Raw genomic sequence first — 25,000 nt, 5'->3', positions numbered from 1 at the left:
AAAAAAACGAGGGAGCAATAAGTTCCCCATGAGGCACCTCTCGCCTTCCTTCAGCCAAATTAGTTTTCAATCTGGAACGAAGAGAGAAAAGAAAGTAATTAGCTCGTCAAAGCGCCTATTTTTTTTTTCTCAGGAAGCGAACTAAAAAAAAAAAACAACTTCGAGAACTATCATGCTTGAGAGAAGATAAAAAAAAAAAAACTGCAAGCGCTTGTGACGAGATAGAAAGTGCGGCTTTATAGTCGTGTTTACAGCTGTAATTCAGTGTTTAATACCGGCTGTCGCTGCTTTAATGTTTCCTTGACGACATCTAAAACACTCAGCTGCCCTGAGGGGGAGATTTTTTTTTTCTCCTTCTTCTTCTTCTTCTTCGACAGTTCTCTGTGAATGAAGCAATCTTTTGGGGGGATAGGATCTCGTCTTTTTGTCTTGATGAATTTGAAGAGAAATTTATCTTTATAACTTGCGAAAGCAGAATTATAGATTTTATACTCTGTATAACTTCTTTCTTTTGCCATTGTTAAAAACTAAAATGTATAAAAAGGATTAAATAATGGGGAAAACTGTCAGATAATCGTTATATCTGTGGCATTGCAAGACACAAAATGGGAAGACCAGGTTCAGAGTGCTGAAGATATTCTAATTAATTTCTGTGGAATATATAATTGCAAGTGTATTCTTTTATGTATATATGTGTATATACATATACTGTATATGTATAGATTCATACACACACACACACACACACACATATATATATATATATATATATATATATATATATATATATATATATATATATATATATATATATATATATATAAATATATTTATATAATATATATATATATATATATATATATATATATATGCATACATACATACATACATACATACATACATATATACATACACACGTCCAACCAACACGGTTAAGAAGCGACCACCAAGAAATGCGATAAGCCACCAACGCATATGGCCCCCCAACCCCACCCCGGGGCTTAACATCCCAAAATACCATTTCAAAACCACAAGTGTACCAACCTCTATTACCACCCCATTACAACTCTCTCTCTCTCTCTCTCTCTCTCTCTCTCTCTCTCTCTCTCTCTCTCTCTCTCTCTCTCTCTCTCTCTCTCTAGTAGCACCACTCCCATTCCCCAAAGGCAGATATTGGTTCAGAGGCGAGAGAGCAAGATTGACGAGTTCTCACCTGACTCACATTCTCTATTGTCACCTCGCAGCTTCCGCCGGAAGCCGCCATAACTCACGGGGGAAATTGCATAATGCAACGAGGATCTTGAAATATGGGCCCAGCTGTAGTAATAATCTCCCTGCGAAGAGCGTGAGTTTACTATAGGCAATGTTCGGTTCAGTGTGGAAATGGGTGTTCAGTGTATTAGAGTGTGGGGAGGGAGGGATATGGGGGGCACTCTCTCTCTCTCTCTCTCTCTCTCTCGTTCAGGCTGGTGTGGTGTATAACAACATTAAGAGTCCAGGATCTATGTAGCATCCTCTCTCTCTCTCTCTCTCTCTCTCTCTCTCTCTCTCTCTCTCTCTCTCTCTCTCTGTTACTGATCTCTCTGACATATCCTATTCATATGTATTCATATATAACAAACAAATAGTAGACGAATATTATGAAAAAAAGCATAAAACTGACCCTCTAAGTTTTAAAATGAGAGAGAGAGAGAGAGAGAGAGAGAGAGAGAGAGAGAGAGAGAGAGAGAGAGAGAGAGAGAGAATCTCTGTGCCACGCGTTCCCTTTCTCTCAAACGCCCTTTTATCACTTAGCAGTAAACCATCTCCCCCCCATAAAAAAGATCCAATTAACTGTATACGCAGCGTCTAGCGAACGCCCCCTCCTCCTCCTGGGGAAGGGGGAGGGGGTAGGAGGAAGGGGGAGGTGGTGGTCCCATCACCATCCCCGCCAAACAGTTGATCGGTTGTTGGAGCCCTTGGGAAACTAAGAAAGAACTCTCGCGGAATACGTAAGAAGGCGAACTCTGTCCGGAATAGATAATGACTCCATCTGTCATTTAGCGCAGGTTGCGTTTGTTTGTGTGTGTGTGTGTGCGTGTGCGTATGTGTGTATTTGTTTGTCTGTTAGCGAAATCATTTGTGAAATCATATACTTGGATATCTACCTTGACATTACTGCGGATATGTCAGCTGTTTCAATTTGATATCCTTTACAAAAACCTTTTTGTAAAAACTTGGGAATTATTGTCAAGTACAACTAACGAGAACCTTAAGTGTATTTATATTTATTCACATAAACTTAAGCTTTTTACAGTGGCTTTTTTCTTAACCAATCGAGACAAACACGCAGAACGTGTCTTCATTACTGAAAAACAACTCGTTCAATAAGTGTCACTGAAACCCACCCATTATCAAGTACATTTCATGTTTTATTTTAGTAGATACAAACTTTGCAAATTTGTTTGTTGGAAATGCAAATTTAATCAAAACATTAACACTTGGGTGTTATTTGTAAATGGAACAAGGGGAAATTAAAAGCGCATATATATCAACAGTGGGATAAATCAGCTATTTGTTTGTGAGTTGTCAACGAGAATAAATAGTACCGATCATATTTTACATGTTATTGATGCTTTCATACTAAGTTTAGAAAATAGTCGATTCTTCAGCGACGACAAATGAAGAAAACACACTCACACACACATAACAATTTACTTAAAATCTTAACTATTTATTAATTAACCTGTAAGTTTTTTTTTTCTTTCCTAATAACTTATCTTTTATTACTGTCTTACCTATTACCTGCTGTTACTTCTTTCAAATGAACCCCTTATTGTTTGGAAGCCTGAATTTCAAGTCAATGGCCCGTTTAGGCTTGTTCCACATGAATAAAGATTCATCTTCTGAATAATAATAATAATAATAATAATAATAATAATAATAATAATAATAATAATAATACATACATACATACAATCAATAACACTCACTGAAGCCTAAATAAAATAGACCTGCATTATATTTCAGGAGGCTGAAGAAACATATATACATATATACATGCATACATACACACATACATGCACACATACACATACACACACACACTCGAATTAAAACACACATACAAACACACCCAGCTTAATATTGCTAACTCAAGACTAAACAAAACGGGCCAACTTTATGGCCACATAAAGCAATCTCGCACAATGGTCGCCAACATTTTTTTTCCATAATATCCAGAGTAACTAGCAAACAGCTGTCTACTCTTCCAGGCGGCGCAGGAGCGTATATTGAAATTCCAGCGACAGTAAAACCCATAACTAAAGCTTTAAAGCCCCGGGCGTCAAATCATAAAACCCGGAGGCTCTCTCTCTCTCTCTCTGAGGTGCTCAGTCTGGTGCTGCTGTGAGAGACTGGCGAGGATTCCACTTCATCTGTCTCTGTTCTGACGGAATCTACAGATTCCACAGTCATTGGTTGCTGAGGGGAAGTGATTCCGTCACGAAATAATTGTTGCTTAACTCGCTGCTGCTGAAGGAGGTGGTTCCTCAGGGAATAACTTGCTGCTGTAGGAGGTGATTCCACTAGAGATATTTTGCTCATGAAGGAGGTGATTCCACGAGAGATATTTTGATTCTGAAGGAGATGATTCCACGAGAGATATTTTGCTCCTGAAGGAGATGATTCCACGAGAAATATTTTGCTCCTGAAGGAGGTGATTCCACACGAAATATTCTGCTCTTGAAGAAGGTGATTCCACGAGATATATTTTGCTCCTGAAGGAGGTGATTCCACAAGAAATATTTTGCTCCTGAAGGAGGTGATTCCACGAGAAATATTTTGCTCCTGAAGGAGGTGATTCCACAAGAAATATTTTGCTCCTGAAGGAGGTGATTCCAGAAGGAGGTGATTCCGAAGAAATATTTTGCTCCTGAAGGAGGTGATTCAAGGATATATTTTGCTCCTGAAGGAGGTGATTCCACAAGAAATATTTTGCTCCTGAAGGAGATGATTCCACGAGAGATATTTTGCTCCTGAAGGGGGTGATTCCACAAGAAATATTTTGCTCCTGAAGGAGGTGATTCCACGAGAGATATTTTGCTCCTGAAGGAGGTGATTCCGCAAGAAATATTTTGCTCCTGAAGGAGGTGATTCAAGGAGATATTTTGCTCCTGAAGGAGGTGATTCCACAAGAAATATTTTGCTCCTGAAGGTGGTGATTCCACGAGAGATATTTTGCTCCTGAAGGAGGTGATTTCACAAGAAATATTTTGCTCCTGAAGGAGGTGATTCCGCAAGAAATATTTTGCTCCTGAAGGAGGTGATTCCGCAAGAAATATTTTGCTCCTGAAGGAGGTGATTCAAGGAGATATTTTGCTCCTGAAGGAGGTGATTCCACAAGAAATATTTCGCTCCTGAAGGTGGTGATTCCACGAGAAATATTTTGCCCCTGGAGGAGGTGATTCCATGAGAGATATTTTCCTCCTGAAGGAGGTGAATCCACGAGACATATTTTGCTCCTGAAGGAGGTGAAAAAAAAAAAAATATTTTGCTCCTGAAGGTGATACCACAAAAAAAATCTTGCTGCTGAAGGAGGCAATTCCGCAAAAAATAACTACCTCCCGAAGGAGTTAATCCCACAAGCAGCAACTCTCTCCTGAAGGAGGTGGCCGATTCCACAAGAAATACCTCAATCCTCAACAATACCTGGAACCCTTCCCATTTTCTGAGGAAAACAGATTACTGCAGTCCTCCTTAATTGCTACATCCAACGGGCGCCACCGCAGCTGCAATATCACTACATTCAACAATAACCAGCTCATGTTACGGGTTCTCGTTACTGCCGTCATAAAATGCTGATTCGCGTCCTATCTGCAACAAGCAGATGGTCTCACATACATAGGATAGGAAGGCTTCACAGACACATACACAAAGCTTAATGTTCGTCGTGAAGTGTGAGAGAGAGAGAGAGAGAGAGAGAGAGAGAGAGAGAGAGAGAGAGAGAGAGAGAGAGAGAGAGAGAGATTATTTCCCCTCAAAACTATAAACTACTGGTGCAAAAGCTTCACTGTAATCTGTCGTATTATTATTATTATTATTATTATTATTATATTGTTATTATTTTTATTATTATTTATAATACCAATCTTAATATAGAAAAGAATTATAAAAAAAACAGATAAGACTCACTATAAAATAAAATCAAATAATGTAGCCATCCAATTCAACAGATTATTATTATTATTATTATTATTATTATTATTATTATTATAACTGAAGATAAATCCCTCTGTAGCAATTTACTAATATGATTAAAAAAAAACAAACAGAATAAAGGACATTATAAAGGAAACACTTAATAAACGACACCAGATTAAAAGAACAAGGAATTACAAAACTGAAACGGAGAAATAAATAAAGATGAAAATAAAACAAAAAGAAACTCGACTTAATATACGGAGTCCTCAATAGCTTCTTCGATTCAATCTAGACCAAAGGAAGTTCACGAAGAATGAATAAATGACCAAAGGAAAGAGATGGAGGGTTTGAATTTCAAAACGATTAATCTGAATTCGTTTGACAAGGATCGCAGCTTATACCTACATCCATAAAATATATATATATATATATATATATATATATATATATATATATATATATATATATATATATATATATATATATATATATATATATATATATAAAATCATGTATATATAATTAAAATATATATACAAATATATATATACAATTATATATATATGGATATGTGTTATATATTATTAAGAACATCAATTTTTAATGTCTAAGTGTTTGTAAGACCCGAAGAGAGAGAGAGAGAGAGAGAGAGAGAGAGAGAGAGAGAGAGAGAGAGAGAGAGAGAGAGAGAGAGAGAGAGAAGCAACAACATCCTCCAGTTTTTTTCCCCAAACTAATAACAATGAAAAATAAAAAAGATTTCAAAGAATTACACTAGAAAAAAAAAAAAAGCTTAGTTTACAAAACAGAACGGTACCCCATCTTTCCATCTCCCCATCTTCCCATCATCATCAATCAGTAGAGATGGGGGGAATGTGATGTTATCAGGCCAATATTGCTGTAGTTTCTCCTGATGTGCGTCAATAACGTCTGAATAATTAATAGGGCGAGCTGTTGCCCACGTATGTTTCAAGTATATATCTCGTCCATTTGCTTACATTAAGCTAAAAGTGTATTCAAAAGCATCAGCATTTGCTTGCAAGTTTCCGTAATGCCTTGTTCAGGAGTTGCAGAGACGGAGAAATTGAATTAAGGAACGGGAAGATGAACATTAAATATTCAAGTAGGTAGAGATATCTCGGCATATTAAACTGGAAACGGTGCAGGAAAACATAAAAAGATATACAGTAATAAATGAAAGCAATAATTTCACATTCATGTGTGTAGATATATATGTGTGTGTATGTATATATGTATATATACATATACATTTATATATATATATATATATATATATATATATATATATATATATATATATATATATATATATATATATATATATACAAACACATCCAATTTTGAAAGTTTACACACAGATATTCAGAATATATCTTTAAAAATGACGATGCAAAGATTACCAAACAAAAAACCAGTTATTTAAAAAAAAAACAATTTTGCTGAAACCCAAATTCCGTTTTTTTAAAACAATCCCCAGCTGCTGAAAACCACAACGATCGCCAGGACTTGACCTTAGTCGTTGCGACGCGAGAGAAACACAAACAAAAGAATATTTCCCCAAAAGCTACATCATTATCAATTGGGCATCGTTTTCCTGATTTCCCAATGGTGGCATTAGCAATGGTGAGCCTCGAGCAGAATAATCCTATTGTGTGTATATATACAGTAATATATATATATATATATATATATATATATATATATATATATATATATATATATATATATATATATATATATATATATATATATATATATATATATATATATATATATATATATATATATATATATATATATATATATTTCTTTACTGATAAAAGGAATATTCTGCAATAAAGGAGAACGACTGGTTATAATATGACTGACGATCCTATGAGAGATGCCGTGATAAGATAAAAAGATTTCCACGGACGATTCTGCAATAAAGATAATGGAGGTAAAACTGGTTTATAATGGACGATCCACAGAATGACATTGCTATAAAGAGATAAAGCAATAAAACTACACCGGAGATGAAAAGTAAGATTTCCACGGACGATCCGTCGTACAATGTGGTGATAAGGGAGGTAAAACGGAATTTACAATGGACGATCCACAGAATGATATTGCTATAAAGGCGATAAAGCAATAAAACTACACCGGACGATCCTAAGTAAGATTTCCTCGGAGGATCAGTCGTACAATGTGGTGATAAGGGAGGTAAAACGGAATTTACAACGGACGATCCACAGAATGATATTGCTATAAAGGCGATAAAGCAATAAAACTACACAGGACGATCCTAAGTAAGATTTCCTCGGACGATCCGTAGCATAATGTGGTGATAAGGGAGGTAGAACAGAAACCTTACAATGGACGATCCACAGAATGATGTTGCTATAAAGGTTATAAAGCGATAAAACTACACCGGACGATCCTTAGCAACATGACGTGAGACAGGTTACAGCACTAAGATCCCACGGGAATATCCGAATCACTTGGAACGATCCACGAAAGATTACGTTATCAGATCCAACAAAGGAGGATATATCTGTAAGATTTCATGGAACGATCCAATGAAAGGTGCGTTAAGGAAGATAAAGCAGCAAGACTTATACAATGGACGATCCAGTGTGTTAAGGAAGACAAAACAGTAAGATCACACGAACGATCCAACATAAAACGTTCTTAAAGAATATAACCAAGTAACATCTACGCTGGACGATCCACCGAATGATTCAGTGAAAGTAGACGAAGTCTGATAACGGAGTCAAAGAACGATCCAAAAGAAGCTGCCAAAGGCTTTCCCCAAGGGGCGCCATTTCAACAAGCACTCGACGCAGGAAACACCCTTCTTCGTGGTTCAGATCTGGGCCTTTTGTCCTACAGCCGAACAAGTTCTCGGGATCCACAACTTAATTCTCCAGACTTCTAAGCAAGAAGAAGCTTTCTCTCTCTCTCTATCTATCTCTCTCCCCGGACCGCGATCCTGAGGCAAGTTGAGTAAGTTGGCCCTCAAGGCTTGAGACACAATAAGTTGGGTCCCTGGACGTACCGCAGAAACTTGACAGCGAACGAGAAGTTCGTTTGGTCCCCGCGAGTCGTTCGTTGTCTCTTCTCGCTGGGACGTCGGGAGTGCAAACCATCCTCATTGTCATTCCAGGATCTTCAGGTAGGAGAGAGTCTCTCTCTCTCTCTCTCTCTCTCTCTCTCTCTCTCTCTCTCTCTCTCTCTCTCTCTCTCTCTCTCTCTCGTGGTGATTCCTAATTTTAATTACTTCTCGTTTTTCTTTTAGGTTTGTGGTTAAGTACTTACTTGTGCCAAGTCGATCAGTGCTTCGCCTTTAATGAGAGTATTTCAAATGGGATGTTTTCTGTGATAGCACTGAAGGAATGGTGTCAGTACACACAAGTATATGTACGTACACACGTACACAGAAACACATATTATATATATATATGTGTGTGTGTGTGCACATACAGTTGTCTTATATACAGACATACATTTATATATACATATATATACTGTCTGTGTGTGTCTGTGTCATTGTTTATGAACAAATATAAATTAATATTTTTTTTATATATAAAACACGAACATACCGAAGCAGTCAAACTCATAAGCACCTTCTCATTGTACGGGGACAACACTAAAAAGTACGACAAACAAAAAAAACATAAAATTCCTAATTCGCAATCACCGGGAATCTAATCCGAGTTGCTTTCATTCATCAAGCACTTGGAATTAATATTCCACACGCCCGCCTTTTTTCGTACCAGCGCCAGCAAGCTGTCGCGGAAGACAGCAAATCGATAATCAATTCATTAAATCACCGAGCTCTGATGATTCCAGCGAGTGTGTGTTCCAAATCATTGTAAAAACGACGTTCTTGGTGATTGTGGATTATTGTTTATCAGATGAAAAATTGCCACGCTTAGCTTTTGAAGTATAAATTAACCGTATACTGAAATGTTATCATCTAATCCACAGTAAACAAAAAATCAGAGAGTTTTATTTCGTTTATGTACAAGTCACGCTCATGGACTTATAATTTCCAGAGAAAACAAGAAAAAATGCGCCGAAGTTTCTTCGGCGCAATCGAGTTTTCTGTACAGCCGCCACAGCGCATAATCAAGGCCACCGAAAATAGATCCATCTTTCGGTGGCCTCGGTGCTTGTTAACAGCTGGGCCACGCTTATGAAACTTTAACAAAGGCCCAGTGGTGGGCTATCCTGTATCGTTGCCAGAAGCACGATTATGGTTAAATTAACCTTAATTCTAATAAAACTACTGAGGCTAGAGGCTGCAATTTAGTGTGTCTGATGATTGGAGGGCAGATGATCACCATACCAATTGCAACCCTCTAGCCTCAGTAATTACAATATCTGAGACGGACAGAAAAAGTGCGAGACAGAATAAAGTGCGGACAGACAGACAAAGCCAGCTGTGGTTTTCTTTTCCAGAAAACTAAGGAGTACCTCACTTAGTTCTTGAAGTATAAATTGTTATCCCTATACATGGAGTTATACTTTCCAGAGAAAAAAAAGTAATGGTTTTCAGTTTGATAACTTACTCTCATCAAAAATAGTATTACCAGTAATACTTATTCATTCCTACAGATGACTCAAAGGCACAATGAACCTGAATAGACAATTTAAAACGTATATATCTTTTTATGAAGAGAGTAAAATAAACAAAGCTGGAATTAAAAATATGAACTAGATCTTTTCTGATAATCACCTGATTAAATTGCATAAGCAAACATCAGCATATTGCCAAGTGCACTTGCATGATAAAAAAAAATATTTATATATAAAAAATAAAATCCAACCGTTTCAATCCACACCAAAAAGGTTACGGCAAAACCCGAAGGATCAGAGAAATTATGGCAAAACCCAAAGGTTCAGAGAAATGGTTACATGGCCACAAACCACTTCTGGATAATTGTAAGCAGAACTTCACTGAAAGGAACGAAAACTGAGTATCTCTATTGTCTACAAAAAGTAATGATGATTGTGGCCACGGAAGAAAAATTCGAGCTATGCTACATTATCATCAGATATCAAAATATCATCATCTTCCTCAATAAGCAATTTGGTAACGGTCTTTCTTGCGTGTAGCGTTACAGATGTGTATGTTCCCACGTGTAAGGGAAATTGGATGTCACCCTCAAGGCATATTTCTAGGACATCTGCATTATTTATTTTCATAATTGGTCATCATTTGATGTTCTATCACGCGTGTTCTCTTCGCATGAATCATCTTTACAGAGATAATAATTTTCCGGTTTCCTCCAGAATATTACTGAGACATTATAAGAGAAAATCATGCACTGAATAAAGACGTTTTATCAAATTCATTTATCAGAAATCGCGCTCAACATAATCTCAAACTCCTATAAACTCCTATACTTTAACCTATTGCTTGAATTCATATTCACAAAGATAAAACCTTTCTAATTTCCTGCACAATAATACGGGACAATACGGAACGAAATCATACGCTTAGTACAGACGTTTTATCAAATTCACACATCCCCCAACACGCTCAATATATAATCTCAAACTCCTATACTTTGACCTATTTATTGAATTCATATTTGCAGAGATAAAACCTTTCCGATTTCCTGCAGAATAAAACTGGGACATTATGGAACAAAATCATACGCTTAATACAGACGTTTCATCAGATTCACATATCCCCAATCACGCTCAATATGATCCTAAACTCCTATATTTTAACCTATTCATCGAATTCATATTTACAAAGATAATAGTTTTCTAATTTCCTGCAGAATAATACTGGCACATTGCTTAATACAGACGTTTTATCAAATTCACATATCCCTAATGGCGCTCCATATAATCTCAAACTGCTATATTTGAACCTATTCATCGAATTCTTATTTACAAAGATAATAGGTTTCTAATTTCCTGCAGAAATTAGAATAACATTGGGACGTTGCGACTGAAAATTACACACTTAATAAAGAAGTTTTATCAAATTCATATATCCCCCATCACGCCAAGATATAATCTCAAACTCCTGTACTTTAAACCAGTCCAATTCCTCCCCATGCGAACCTAGGGTTCGAAACAGTAGTCAACTACTTTCGAATTCCGATTCAAGTTTGAGAAATTAAGTCTTCAGTTCGATGTTGATCCGTTTCCAACTTGCCAGATTTAATTGCACGGGATTAGGGTTCATTTACATGTCGCGTTCGTGGATTTTCCGAAGTTCCGAAACCAGTCCTGAAACGAGGTTTGAGTGTACAAATTAAGTCTCGTTTTACACGAATCACTGCCTGGAGTTATCCTGGCAGGTCGCAGGTACGAGCGTTCACAACCAATGGCTAAATTACAGTGTATTTAAAAAGAATTTGAATATGTGCAAACATGTTTATATATTATATTATTATATATTATATATATACACATATAATATATATATATATATATATATATATATATATATATATATATATATATATATATATATATATATATATATATATATATATATATATATATATATATATATATATATATAATTTTTCCTTACTAGCATAAGTATTCAATAATATCTATTTTTAGGTTTCTGAAAAGAAAACTATTCTGCCTGGTCTTAAAATCTTCATGAGCTGAGGGCTGCAGAACTAATATGTTGATCAGCCATCCTCAATCATCAAACATACCAAACTGCAGCCCTCCTGGCCACCACCGGCCGTAGTTAAAGTTTCATGGGCCATGGCTCACACAGACTTATACCGGACACCGAAAGATAGATCTATTTTCGGTGGCCTTGCTTATACGCCGTAGCAGCTGAACGAAAAACTCGACTGCGCTGAAGAAACTTCGACGCATTTTTTACTTGTTTATTTCTTGTTTTTACTTATTATTTGTTCAAGATGTTTCCCTACATCATTTCTGAAGTATCAATAATCTCAGTTCATTTCTTTTTATTACTGCTAGCAGAAGGCGTAAGTAATCGCATATCTATTTTTTATGGTTGCTATTCGTTCACAATGTTTCTACATATCACTTGATCTGATTATGAGTCAATAATCTCCATTATTTATTCTCTGCACTTTTGTTAACAATATTTCCATAAACCGCTTGTTACGATTATGACATTAATTTTCTTACCCACTGTTTCACCTCCCTATAGCATCTATTAATTGAAAAAGCATTTCCAAATATTAATTATACTGATTATGGCATTTTTCCCCTTTCTCATTCCGTCACCTCGCTAAACAATCACCTACTAATTAACTGAGATTTTTTTTATTAACTATTCATTAGGTGTTTTCTTACTAAACACTCTCAAACACTTCTGATTTCTCTCACGAAACAATCACATGAACAATCCTTCCCTTTTTTTTTATACTTAAACCTCTCTTTTAAGACTTCCGAATTTTATTTTCAGACAAAAGCGGCGCGAGGGCCAATCTCCGTGATTAAAAGTGGCCTCTGTTCCTCTCTGCCTCTCTTGTCATCCCAATGATATGATCTATCCTTTGATCATTCGTTCCACGCTCTACAAGCCGCGGTACAGCAAAGATTTTTTATATATAATGTATACACACACATAAATATATTATATATATGTATAAATAAATAAATATATATACACGTATATGTGACACTGTATATATATATATATATATATATATATATATATATATATATATATATATATATATATATATATATATATATATATATATATATATATAAACTGTGTCAATCCCACTCACGTAGAGTCAAAGGACGGAATGTGAAAAAAAAAACCTTACAAAGGCTAGCCAAACTCCAGGAATTAAACTTCGAAAAAGCCAGCCTAATGGGGAGGCAAAAAAGCCCTTCCAGTTCAGAGCCTGGAAAAAGAATGCTGTATGTATGCACAGAGAGAGAGAGAGAGAGAGAGAGAGAGAGAGAGGAGAGAGAGAGAGAGAGAGAGCAATCGACTGACGACTGAGATAAACTTTAATCTCGATTCCTTTCAAAAGAGCTAAGCAAACTGCTTCGTGTACCGGGCTGATGCTATCTCCATTTCAATTTACATACGCTTTTGTAAGTTACCCATGCATTTTCATAAACCAGCGTGGCGAACGTAAAAATCTCGGATAACCACCACCGCTCCACACAAAGTCTTGCCTGGTTGTGGTGGGGGGAAGGATATAAAAACCCTACGGAGGTCTTTTGCCACGTTTCACTTACTCGATAATGGTCTCACTCCTGATATAGCATGGCGAATGACATTTAAAGTTCGCAGCGAAAAAATAAACGGCGAATTTGCAACAAAGGCATAACTGAAGCACACTCATGTTGAATATGTTATAAATATGAATTTTAATAATTGTTAAGGATATTTTCTTTTTGTTCTTCCTGCACTTTTTTCAATTATTAAGTGTTAGCTTTTTGAGTTCCCTTGAGAATGTTTTTAAAAATCAAGGCTAATTACCTGGGAAAATGCAATGAAAATGTACTCTCTCTCTTATATTATATATATATATATATATATATATATATATATATATATATATATATATATATATATATATATATATATATATATATATATATATATGTATGTATCTATGTATGTATATATACAGACACAAAAATGTATGATTCTCTCTCTCTCTCTCTCTCTCTCTCTCTCTCTCCTCTCTCCCTCTCTCTCTCATCACATGTCCCCTAACAAGACTTTGCTGACACTTGAATGTCATCGTAAACAACAACTTCTTGGCTTTTCCATAATACTGGAAAAACTGACCATTCTCTGCTTTCTCTCTCTCTCTCTCTCTCTCTCTCACTCTCTCTCTCTCTCTCTCTCTCTAGGCTTGTGATAATTCTAAAAGTAAGAGGACATTATATTAGTCTTTTTCTTCATGTTTCCAAAATGTGAAAATCTCTCTCTCTTAGTTTGTGATATTTCTAAAAGTGGGAGGACATTATATTAGCCTCTGCCTTCGTGGTCTCAAAAGCGCGATTCTCTCTCTCTCACTTTGCAGTATTTCTGACGGTGGCACAACATTATATTCGCCTTTTCCTTTGTTTCCAAAAATGCGAAACTTTCTCTCTCTCTCTCTCTTATACTTGAGTGGTATTTCTGTAACAACTGGAGAACATTATAGTTTCCCGTGTGTTCGTACTTCCAGAAATATCAAATAAAACTTAACCTTTTCTGTCTCCACTCGAGAAGCACGCTGCCAAGCTCTGTCTACACAATGCCTGGCAACACACAAACGAAAAGACTTTTCCACAATCTCTCCTTACACAATACCTCTCATTGCCAAATGAAATATGGCCTAACTACAGAGAAATCTTCGCAGGAGGGGAACTTGCTTTCCTCTCATTGCTCAATGAAATATGTCCTAACTACATAGAAGAAGTTTTCGTAGAATGGGGACTTACCTCCTTCTTCGTCTTTCCAATTCCTCCTTTCGGACGAGGCTATAGCTCCCGGGGTCGAAGCTGCGGTCGTAATCGTCGAGATCTGAAAGAGGGGACGAAAGTTAGGATTTTATGACCGAATCACTGGCCATCAAAATGCTAATCTTCACACTATTTCACGCTTCGTGATATCCAGAAACGGTTGCCTACATATATCGTGAAATGGGGTGAGGTTATGCCAAGGTTTTTGAATAAATGGCATGGCTGAAAGGCATCAGTTTTCCTCATTCTGTCTTCAACGATTGCAATATTTTTGCTTTCAGATAAACTCAAATTGTATAACTGGGTTACATATATAATAGCATGGGTCAAGATTATGTCAAGGCTATTGAATAAATGATATCGTTTAAAGACATTAGATTTACTCATTCTGTCGACAGTGATTACAATAAACGGGTTTTCATATAAAATTACATTTATCCTAAAATGGGTTAGGATTAATGTCAAGACTACTGAATAAATGGTATCGTCTATATACATCAGTTTTCCTCAGTCTATCATCAGTGATTACAATATATTAGCTTTCAGATATAAATAAACTGGAAAACTGGGTATCACAGTGACATAACTAGAGGGAAGACTTGAGCTAATCTTAGACCATACCTTTGGGAAATTTTTTGGAATTTACCTTTGGGAAATTTTTTTGAATTTACCTTTGGGAAATTTTTTTGGAATTTACCCTTGGGAAATTTTTTGGAATTTACCTTTGGGAAATTTTTGGAATTTACCTTTGGGAAATTTTTTGGAATTTACCTTTGGGAAATTTTTTGGAATTTAGAGTTCAGTTTCCACGATGATCATGAAGTCCCAACTACGTTTCTGCCATATTGAAAATGTAGATATTTTCTTAATGACATACTTTTCTAAAAAAAAAAAATCATAAAAAAAATAAAATAAAAAATAAAGGCGAACAAATAAAAAAAATGTGCAAGTTTCTTTTGCGCAATCGAGTTTTCTGTACAGCTGCTACGGCGTATAATCAGGGCCGCCGGAAACAGAGCTATCTTTCGGTGGTCTCGGTATAATGCTATATGAGCCGCGATCCGTAAAACTTTAACAACGCCCCGGTGGTGGCCTATCCTATATCGTTGCCAGAAGCACGATTATGGCTAACTTTAATCTTAAATAAAATGAAAACTACTGAAGCTAGAGGGCTGCAATTTAGTATGTCTGATGATTGGAGGGTGGATGATCAACATACCAATTCGCAGCCATCGAGCATCAGTAGTTTTCAATATTTGAGGGTGGATAAAAAAAAAGTGCGGAGAATAAAGTGCGGACGGACAAAGCCGACACAATAATTTTCTTTCACGGAAAACTAAAAATGGCAGAAATCCTATAACAACAAAGAGGAACAAATGAGAGAAACCATAACTGAAGAGAACTGCCGGCAGGAAATGAGAGAAAAATCTTGCTGACGGGAAGGAACCGTGGGACAGAAATACGAGGGGACAGGCTGGCCAGAACAGCTGGTCAAAAAATACGAGACGATGCCCAATTTTCTGCACTGGTCCCGTTGTGCTGTCGGTTATGCTGTTCAGGTCATGTAGCTAACGAAGTGTTTGTTTTTCATCTAAAAGAAAGGCTGAGTCCTAATATTAAATTGTTGCTGTTATCAGCAGGCGTGTCTGCCTAGGCTAGTTGTTTTTAAAAGGACAGCACAGGATTTTTTTTTATTTCAAACAGAATTTCTTCTGATTTTGGAAAAAACATTTTTTTCTATTTATTGCTGTCATATGAAAGAACAGTTTGAAGGGTGGTGAATACTCATGCTTGTTGAAGTAGTTTTTTTTTTTATTTGCGTAGTATCTAAATTCTTCCCTTTGAGTTTTTTTTTCGGTACATTTTTACTCTGAATGGCAATCAAAGGGCCATTGATATCGGAGAGAACTTGCTCGTTTGCATAAATATTTTACTTTTTAGAAATCTATAACATAACTGCAGGTGCTTTTATTCCTGAGAGTAACAAATGTCAGGAGATTGCTTTCGAGTTTTTTCATCAACTCCACTGGATAAATTTACATAAAAAAGGATTAATACTAAAATAAATAAAAAGTTCATCTGGTGTGCAATCATGATACAACGATTAAAAAATAAGACACAGGATTAACGACCTGATTCAGTGTTAATGACCGCTTGGCAAATGGAAACACATATATACAAGCTTCCTATCTTCAGGAAATCAACAGGTATCTTAAAAAATATTGTATTGAATTTTAATACATCAGAATAATGCACCACATGAAATATTAAAGCATTATAAGGCCGTAAAAATCCCCCAAAGAAATATTACACACAACATATCCACAAAACATGAAATTAAAGCACATACAAAAGAGAGTCTTATTTCAATAAAAATCGAAAAAAATATAATTACTACCATAAAGCATAACGTTTTCTAAGGTTACTCTAATTCATATACCCCAAGAATTAATGCATTTTCGGTTCTCAGGGCGAATTATTACAGCGAATATTCTAAGAAATTGTACCCGAAATATATATTACAACCCCCGGTAAAAATGCATTCCCCTAGGACTTTTATTGTAAAACATTCCCGAGGAACCATTGTTGCAAAATATGCCACTATAACTTATTTCTATTACAGTGCAGGTTCCAAAAAGTATCTCACCAGCACACCTTAAGTAATGGTAAGATTGGATACACCGAGGAAAATGTTACCTCAGTGTATATTTCCTCAGGGCCAATAAATGATAAGTACCAGCCGTAGGGTTATGTATAACATCACGAGAATTTCATGGGAAAACAGTTTTACAGTACGCGTTATTCAAGAATTGTCCTGAGAAATGTACCTGGGGTGCACAGGCGTGGGAATGTTAGGAGCTGTCAATTTCCACAAAGGAGTTTCTGCAGGGAAAGCTTCAGGAAATGTGATAACAGGAAATGTCCTTGGAAATTTCTCTGCACAGTACGTCCCATGAAATGTCTGGACAATGTGTGTTCTCGCAAGAATTACAGAGGTGATCGTGCAATAAATTCTATTACAGATAAGAACTGCAGTTCGAAAGAACTGGCACTGTATTTTAAAGTTTTTTGTACTCTCTCATGAGCAATCCCCTTAAGTCTGACTATGATTTGAAAATATTGGAAAATAGTAAAAAATAAAAATAAACTTGTATTGAGGGTGTAATATGAAACTGTTATGTATCAAGCAGAACCAGGTATTTATAACCCTTCGAGAATCTTGAAAGACCTTTAGCCCTAACCAAGAAAACTTATGAATGGTCACTACCCGCCTAAAATTTTATTTTCTTTTTCCTTGCCGGCCACAAAGTACTTTATTTACAACTTGGGTAAACAAAAAGACACATTTGGCCTTAATGAAACGCGTTCATAGGGGTCCGTACTCGCTAAGATTCGAACCGAGGGCCTCTCCAAATGAGAACAGGTTTACGAAGAGTAAAGATTTCAGAATATTATGACAATTTAAAATCAGACACCAGTGCAACACTGCGAACACAAACCTAAATTACAAACAAATTTGACGACGGACAATTCATCTTATTTATAGTGAGATAAAAATCAGAAGTGGAAAAAACAAAACAAAAAATATCTGTTCAAGGCCCAAGAAATTTCAGTCTTAAGACAAACAACGTCAATAAAAACATAAAAAAAATCCCAGAACTAAAACGTGAAACAAACAGAACCACCCCCTCATCCCCACCCATCCAATATTCCCCTCCCCTCCCCCAAACCCCCACCCACCCTAAAAGAAGCCTTTCCAAACGCAAGCAGGCAGGCAGGCAGCGGCAGAGAAATCCCAACACAAACATTTGAATAAAGCAAGATTAATGTCGCGACATCAGGAGTTATATTTCAAGTTGTCATCCACAGCGGCCCCCAGATTTTCCAGCAGCTCTCGTTAAATAATAAAACGTGGCCGACGGTAAAAACTTTAACAGGGTAAGTTTCGAAAGAGCCCGTAATCCGATTTAATGTAAGCTCATCGGAATTCCGACGCCTGGGTGGTTAAGGAAAAAATACCCCCTTTTTTTGTGGCTACCTTAAGGAGTACAGTACGCTTCTTAATTCTTTCCCAAAACCTTGTTTTAAAAATATATCGGAGGCAAGAGGCCTATGAACAGATAATGGAAGCATCCATTGCTATAAGTCATCTATAAAAACGTTGAGTGAATGTAAATTGCTGATAAATATAGAAATAATAAATGATAAAGATTTATTTCTTTTAAAATTCAAGGTGATTTTCTTAAACGTCCTCTTAACATTGTTGGGAAAAAGATTTTTTATAAGTCTCTTTAACTAAATTAAACGATACAGGCAGATGGTGCCAAACGTTGCCGGGCTTAATAATGAAAATCTGGAAAATGAACGAACACATATGATTGACACTTAAGTCTTCTGTGCTTACTTTCAAATTTATGGATAGACATAACAGACAATAAGGGACATGTGTGTCAGACTTTCTCGTGTTAATTCTGTGGTACTATTATTATTAGTTCTCATTCGAAGAGGTGGACAAACATAAAATGATATTAAGGCGATTTTGATGATTTACCCATATTATTCACTTGGGAAACCAGCCACAGGAGAGCTGTTAATCAGCTCAGTGGTCTGGTTAAACTAAGGTATACTTAACTTGGGAAATTAGAAACATAATGTAAGTTCAGAGTGAAATTTAAGATGGGTGAACCACATTCATACCCAGAGAGTTTGTACAACTCTACGGTCTTTGGACCCAACATTTCATTTTCCTGATATTCCAAATATAAACTGTAAAAATATTACGAATTGATATAGCATTTTGTTCACACTCCATGGAACTTCCTGTTGAATGAGGAGGTTCTTGTTTCCATTTGGACACCTTAAGAGGAGTTGGTTTATTTATATCCACAAAAACTTACTTTCCAAATACCATGATCTTGGATAATATTGGATCTCCATTAACAAATATATTCTTTCAACAACTTCTAAAATAGCTATAATGCATTAAGAAAATATACATATAAGTAGAATTTAATGCTATTTACAAGAAATGTAATATAAAAATGCAAATTTAAAACAAATTGTTCAAAGAAAGTGGTCAACTGTGACTGTCAACCATTTACCCATGAAGCTGACACTTACGAAATTCCTAGCTAAGACAATCTGAAATGAAGAACCGGTGCTCTGGCCACAAAATAATGACAAATTCATATCACAATACCCTCATCATTAATCATTCTCAAAGCAGCAATCAAACAAACTTTGCTAATTCGTCCTCCACTTAAGTCCAGGGATAAAATCTCCCACTGCCTGGTCTTCGAAAAATGCAAATAGAACGACGGCCATTAAAGATTCACAAAAGACTCCTAGAGTCGCCCCCCTCCAAAAACCCGCCCGGCAAAATAAAGATTGACTTCGCTTTAAACATTTTCAAAACACCTCTCATTTATTACTCGAGGCGCTGTAAATATTGGTTAAACATTTTTGGGCCCAGAGAGAAACAGTGATGACATGCAGTCTGTTAAAGATTTCATGAGACGTGAACTGGGACTAACAAACCTCTTTAAACTATGAGCAAAAATTAACAAGACACTCCAATAGGAAAAAAAATTGATGGAGGAGGAGGAGGAGGAGGAGGAGGAGGAGGAGGGGAGGAGGAGGAGGAGGAGGAGAGGGGAGGAGGAGGAGGAGGAGGAGGAGGAGGAGGAGGAGGAGGAGGAGGGTGGTTGGGTACCTTAACAACAAGCCCCTACCCCTTGTCCCTCAAAAAATGTGGAGAGGAAAGGGGGGTGAGGGAGGTGGAGGCAAAATGGGGTGAAGGTGAGGGGATTTGGGGGTGGGAGGGGGGGATTCCCCAGTGAGGCAGAGTCTTCTTTCAACACAGTGACTGGCAGATAACGAGCAAAAACTGAGAGGAACTTTTATAGGAAATCCATAAAGAATTCATTTTTGCCTCCGCCTCCGCCTCCGTCTCTCGCCTTCCCCACTCGTTAAATATTTGCATTTTCACCATTTCATTAACTCTGGCGACCTTAGCGCTCGAATGACTCTTGGTTAAAAATGGGTGGTATAAAGAATTAATTCTCGAATGTATGAAGAAATCAGTTCACTGACGTCATTGGAGAATATATTTTGAGGAAAATACCCATCAGCTGGATTCATGTGACGGGATCATGGAAATCCATTAAATTACGTTCTATGAAAATATTGAGGAAATCGATTCATTTGCATCTTATAATGATATAACCACAAAAACAGATTTTCTTTTATTTGCATCGTGAATGTACTGTCAAGATAAAGAAATCAGTTCCACGTGTCTCAATATACCAGTATTCATCATGTTTTATTCCACGTATGAAGAATACGCTATCACTACAATATACATGAAAACAGCATTAAATATAAAATCATACAATATTACTTTATTTTTTATTCTTCACAGGAAAAAAATCAGTCAGGTATCTAAGTATAGCCAGATTTATCAGTTTTCATTACATGTAAGAAAAATTATCATCAAAATGTACATATGAATAAAAAAAAGCATTAAATATCCAACCGTGGAAGATTATTTATTTACCCTGACAAGAAAAAATCAGTGTCAGGTAACTCAATACGTCAATATTTGTTCATTTTTATTCAAACGCATGAACAATACACTATCATCAAAATAAAAATACCAAAGACCTCAATGTCAAATCATACAATATTATTTTCATCCCTTGACAAAAAAAAAAAAAAAAAATTCAAGTATCTCAGTAAACCAATATTCAACGGATTTTATACGACGTATGAAATATATTATATCTCCAAAGCTTATAGAGCAAAAATGCTTTATACACTAAATCATACAAAATGATTTTTGTCATCTCGACAGGAAAAATAAAACCAGCATCAGGCATCTCAAATTGCTTCATCAGAGTGAACCCATCCCATAATCCGGGGTATAATACCTCGAGACAGCGACGTATCATTCTCTCGTTAACTAAGTTTGCCCACAGAATAATTGTAGGTTCATTATGCGCCTCCATCTTTCATTGGATTAATGGCATATGTATCCTGGATCTTGACTAAGACGGAGCCCCCCACGCATTGGATTTCGAAGACGCGACGGCGTCGAGGATCCAAGGTGATCATTTTTATGAAATTTTGGGGATTGAGGCACCAAAAGGCAATATATCAGTAATGGTGTTCAGTAAGATCGTCAAGGTTTTTATTAGATTTTTTATTTTTAGGAAATTTTGGGGATTAAGGTATCAAAATGTAATATTTCAGTAATGCTGTCCAGTGTGATATTAAATTTCTATTTTTATGAATTTTTGGGGATTAAGGCGCCAAAATGTAACATTTCAGTAATTCTGTCCAGTATGATCATGAATATTGTTATTATATTTTATTTTTATGAAATTTTGGGGATTAAGGCACCAAATTGTCATATTTCGGTAATTTAGTCAAATGAGATCCTCAAATTTTTTTTTTAGATAATTACATACAGCTGAATACTAATCTGTGATTATATAATGGAATTTTAGGAAATCAAGTAACTTAAAACTAATTAAAATTTTGGGCTCAAATGACTGTTTTTTACCAAAGTCGCTATGATGACAAAGTACCCATCTACGACAAATCAGTAACGCTGGTCCATAATAAGTGAAAAAAAAATTTAGCCGATCAGTATCTCAATGGATAAAACACTCAGTCATATCCACGAGAGGCTGTGAAATCACTGGTCAGCTGCAATACAAAATGATGCACAGAAAAGAGTCAAGCACAGCATATTCGATGAATTATTAAGAGGTGGTGCTTCGTAAACAGGCAGCCAACTGTTACCAACCGCAACACCTATGTATTAATGTGTGTATAAAAACTAAATAATTTGTGTGTATATACATGCATACTTACACATCTTATATATATATATATATATATATATATATATATATATATATATTATATATATAATATATATATATATATATATATATATATATATATATATATATATATATATATATATATAAAATATATAATATATATATATATATATATATATATATATATATATATATATATATATATATATACATACATACATACATACATACATGTTATACATACATACATACATACATACATACATACATACATACATGTAGAAAATCAGGAGGCTACCTGAGAGTAAAAATTCAGGTCTAACGCAAATAATAATAATACAATAATAATAATAATAATAATAACACACAATAATAATAACACACACACAATAAAGCAATCCTACTTGATCACTTGTCCCTCTGACGCCAAAAGCCACATTCCTCTGACGAGAATCAAAACGCATGTCTACTCTAAACGCAAACTTATCAAAACAGAACAACTGACACACCAGATTTCGATGGCCTCCAAAATACTCAGGCTAACCAAATGAACGCAGCCATGTATTGGCCCAGCTAACAAGCCGACTCATAAACTAAGGGATTAAAGAGACACGAGCAACTCTGTCAATAAAACCAGGTCGCCAATTAAAATGCAAGGCTGTTAGGTCAAAGGTCATTCTCTAAAAATACGAAGGGGTGAAGGATTTATATAGGAAAAAATTAACATTAACATTGACCTGGTGGGGTTTGACTTAAAGCTAACGCTTTCGTTCTGATGTAATGACGGAATGGCTGAAAGATAAAAAAAAAAATAATACGAAATATAAAATGGGATTTTATCTACTCAACTGCTAAGCCCTCCGAAGCACACACGTGTCTGTGTGTGTGTCTCGTTCATTACAACCAAGGCAAACAGCAGCAGCAGCAGTGAGAGGCCAGTCTCTCTCTCTCTCTCTCTCTCTCATATAATCGTAGGTTTTGAACCCATGAGCAATATTTAATAAAACATTCATATTCATATACCATGTACATACTTATGCATTGTACTAGAAAAAAGTATTTGACTTTGTTGAAGGAATTCTCTCTCTCTCTCTCTCTCTCTCTCTCTCTCTCTCTCTCGAGGACTGCCTCCGCCTCCTGACAGTGTCAATACCGAGATCCGAATTCCGATGAATTGAACGCAAACACTCGGACGTCGGAGACCGGCGGCTCCCCTCCCCCTTACCGATTGGCGCTGATCAGGAAGAGTAGAGAGGGTGGAGAGGGTCATGATGATGATGATGGTGAAGGGGAGAAGTAGGAGCATGAGGAGGAGGAGGAGGAGAAAGATGGTGATGATGATGATGATGATGATGATGTTTCAGGAGGAAGGAGTTTGAGGAGGAAGAGGAGGGGGACGAGGAGAAGGAGGACGATAATGATAATGATGATGGAGGAGGAGGAGGAAGAGGATGATAATGACGGGGATAAAGAGGAGGAGGAGGAGGAGGGAAAAGAAGAGGAGGAAGAGGAAGAACAGGTAGAGGAGGAGGAGGAGGAAGATGATGATGATGATGATGATGATGATGATGATCAGGAGGAGGAGGAGGAGGAGGAGGAGGAGGGGAAAGACGATGATGATGATGATGATGATGATGATGATGGTGATGGTAATGATAATGAGGAGGAGGATGAAGAGGAGGAAGATGACAATGACGATGATGATGATGATAACGATGATGATGACGAGGAGGAAGAAGAGGAAGAGGAGAAGAATAAAGAGGAGGACGAAGGTGAAGATGATGATGAGGCTAAAGAGGAGGAGAAAGCGGAAGAGGAAGAGCAGAAGGATAAAGAGGAGGAGGAAGAAGACGATAACGATAATCATGATGACGAGCAGTACGAGGAAGAGGAAGAGGAAGAGGAAGGAGACTGAGGAGCAGAAAAAGGAGGCAGGAAGAGGAAACGAGAACAGCCAAGCCAAATCACCCGGCGATCAATATCGAACCAAGTGGTCATTGCTGTGATTATAAGCCGTCAGATTCACTGGACGAGATGAATAATACATAGAGACCAAAGCCTCCTCCATCCGGCCCTTCTCTGGCCCTCTTCCGAATCTCCACAGCTAACATATTGGCCAGGAACACCACCAACAACAACGGCTATAACAGCAATAACAGCAACAGGAACAGCAACGACCGCATTTGCATCGGAGAGCCAAGTTGGGGGGGATGAATGAGATGCGGCCGTAGCGACTCGACTCGACGGATATGCGCGATTCCCGTCGCTATTCCCGTCACAATTCCAGTCTCGGGAATTCGGGAATAACAGCGGCTATCAAAGCAGCAGCCGTACAAGAGACAGGCAACCCATAGAACGTAGTAGATGGCCTGATGGGATTGGACGCGGAAATAGGCTGCAAATGAGTGGTAACCTTTGCAGTAACAGGTTGCAAATGAGTGGTGACCTTTGCAGTCATAGGTTGGGTAAGTGGTAACCTTTGCAGTAATAGGTTGCAAATGAATGGAAACCTGGTTATTTTTCCG

The 25,000-nt window shown here is 36.7% G+C and overlaps 1 protein-coding gene across 8 annotated transcripts in view; it reads right to left on the bottom strand.

Annotated features, from left to right (window-relative positions):
• The window catches only part of Pgant5 (polypeptide N-acetylgalactosaminyltransferase 5), a 665,995-nt gene that overhangs the window by 120,567 nt on the left and 520,428 nt on the right, over nucleotides 1-25,000 (bottom strand). For all 8 annotated transcript variants that reach the window (XR_010851672.1, XR_010851673.1, XM_067096459.1 and 5 more), the window contains exon 2: nucleotides 14,605-14,686. The gene's annotated coding sequence lies outside the window, so the exon portion shown is untranslated. The remainder of the gene's footprint in view (nucleotides 1-14,604; nucleotides 14,687-25,000) is intronic.

Source organism: Macrobrachium rosenbergii, chromosome 53, assembly GCF_040412425.1.
Source record: "Macrobrachium rosenbergii isolate ZJJX-2024 chromosome 53, ASM4041242v1, whole genome shotgun sequence".
In the NCBI taxonomy this organism is placed as follows: Eukaryota; Metazoa; Arthropoda; class Malacostraca; order Decapoda; family Palaemonidae; genus Macrobrachium; species Macrobrachium rosenbergii.
Note: the sequence above shows the minus strand (reverse complement) of the source record. Positions and strands in the feature narration are given on the sequence as shown.